The following is a 2,500-nucleotide window of genomic DNA, read 5'->3' as shown; positions in this document are numbered from 1 at the left end:
GGCGGCGCATCCTCAACGCACACAGTCCTCAATCGGACCAGCACACTGAAGATGTCCACCGCGCTTCGCACCGGGCCCGCGAGGACCTACTTTGGCCGCACGGCGCCGCGCGCAGGGTGCGCCGGCGCGCAGCTGCGACGCCTGCCGCGTCCGTCGGCCGGCGCGCCTGCCACTGGCCGCCCCCACCAGCCGGCTGTAGCGCGTGCGCCCACGCACCGCGCGGCCAGCACGCCGGGAGGCGCCCCCTCACCGGCCGGGGACGGTCCCACCCAGCCACCACCGCGTATCGCTTCACACCCAGATGCCGTTCAGTTTCATCGGCATGGTGGGTATCGCTGGAACAACCGGTTAGTACCTCAACCTATCGTCGCCATCACCGATTCACCCCTAGCGAGAACAACCGCACCACAACGGGTTACCATTTCTTCATTTGCGTAACTTCACCAGAAAACGTAGGCGTCCATCGCCATTAGCAACTTCAACGATTATTGCATGCCTGTGTCAGGTGTCACGCCACACTACGTCTGCCCACATACACGCAACAAAATGTGCACGCCTAGACAATACGTGGAAGGTGGCCCCCGTACGTATGCGATGTCCATTGCTCGAACGACTGTCAACCGGCCTCTGTAGCATGTCGCAGATATGGAACGCGGTGCACCATGCTATCACGGTGTTTGAGGAGAGACGACTAGGTCCGAATACATCAACACACAGCTCATGCTGATCGCCATCCACGGCGTCCGTTCCTCCCACACGTCTCTATGGCGTACCACACTGCAATCCAGCTCTCATAGGGAGACGACACGTAGCTGCGTGCACAATATTTGCACTGTATGGTCCGCCGTTTTTGGGCGCAGTCGTTGTACGGTCACACATGTGCCACGATGTATCATTCAGTACATAAGGACGAATGTGCAGTACAGATTGTGGTTCACGCGTACGACATCAGCGGACAGTTGACACAGGCCGCACCACAACGTAGCCTGCGTACGTCGCATGCGAAGGGCATTGAACATGCAAACTTGTCACCAACCAGCTTGCGAAGGCAGGGGGCAAGGTGGGGACGTGGGGACGTGGGGAGGGGTGGGGGGGGGGGGGGGCGGCATGTACGTCCTGCTGCCATCCACATTACAGTGTACAGCAGGAGCATGTGGAAAGTCAGCAAGACTTGCAAGGTGTTTAACATGAAGCGATACACAGGGGAGCGGGCAGTGCGAGTAGCGAACTATATTGCGAGGGTTGCGGGTGGGCAACACTACACTAATTGAACGAGTCGTATAACAATTACAGAGCAGGTTTAGGCGACAACGTGGGTTACGTTAGCGGACAACGTGGGTTACGTTAGCGGACAACGTGGGTTACGTTAAGGCACAACATGGGTTACGTTAAGGCACAACATGGGTTACGTTAAGGCACAACATGGGTTACGTTAGGGCACAACATGGGTTAGGTTAGGGGACAACATGGGTTAGGTTAGGGGACAACATGGGTTAGGTTAGGGGACAACATGGGTTAGGTTAGGGCACAACATGGGTTAGGTTAGGGCACAACATGGGTTAGGTTAGGGCACAACATGGGTTAGGTTAGGGCACAACATGGGTTAGGTTAAGGCACAACATGGGTTAGGTTAAGGCACAACATGGGTTAGGTTAAGGCACAACATGGGTTAGGTTAAGGCACAACATGGGTTAGGTTAAGGTACAACATGGGTTAGGTTAAGGTACAACATGGGTTAGGTTAAGGTACAACATGGGTTAGGTTAAGGTACAACATGGGTTAGGTTAAGGTACAACATGGGTTAGGTTAAGGTACAACATGGGTTAGGTTAAGGTACAACATGGGTTAGGTTAAGGTACAACATGGGTTAGGTTAAGGTACAACATGGGTTAGGTTAAGGTACAACATAGGTTAGGTTAAGGTACAACATAGGTTAGGTTAAGGTACAACATAGGTTAGGTTAAGGTACAACATAGGTTAGGTTAAGGTACAACATAGGTTAGGTTAAGGTACAACATAGGTTAGGTTAAGGTACAACATAGGTTAGGTTAAGGTACAACATAGGTTAGGTTAAGGTACAACATAGGTTAGGTTAAGGTACAACATAGGTTAGGTTAAGGTACAACATAGGTTAGGTTAGGTTAGGTTACACGTTGTTGTAAGGAAAGGTGTAGGGGGGGGGGGCGGGGGCGGCAGGTTCCTTGATAGTGATTATAGTAAGTGAATGCTTGTGACATGATCAGATTTGTCACGTCAGGATGCACCTTTGGCTTATTAGAGGCGGCGCTCCAATTCTATGCTTGTGTGAGACCTGTGTCTTTGACTCATGTCATTGTTTGTGCGCTGTGACAGGAGGTACTATTGTGATGTTGGGTGCACCGTTGTATAGGACATGTGTGGGTGTTGGTGCCTGGTCTGCGCAATGGTGGATGTCGAAAGGCTGGGATATTGTATTTTCCGCATGGACCTCCTGGTCTGGTTGTGATAGTGTGGATTGTGT

This window comes from Schistocerca piceifrons, unplaced genomic scaffold (assembly GCF_021461385.2).
Source record: "Schistocerca piceifrons isolate TAMUIC-IGC-003096 unplaced genomic scaffold, iqSchPice1.1 HiC_scaffold_1391, whole genome shotgun sequence".
Taxonomy (NCBI): Eukaryota; Metazoa; Arthropoda; class Insecta; order Orthoptera; family Acrididae; genus Schistocerca; species Schistocerca piceifrons.
This window is presented reverse-complemented; position numbering follows the sequence as displayed.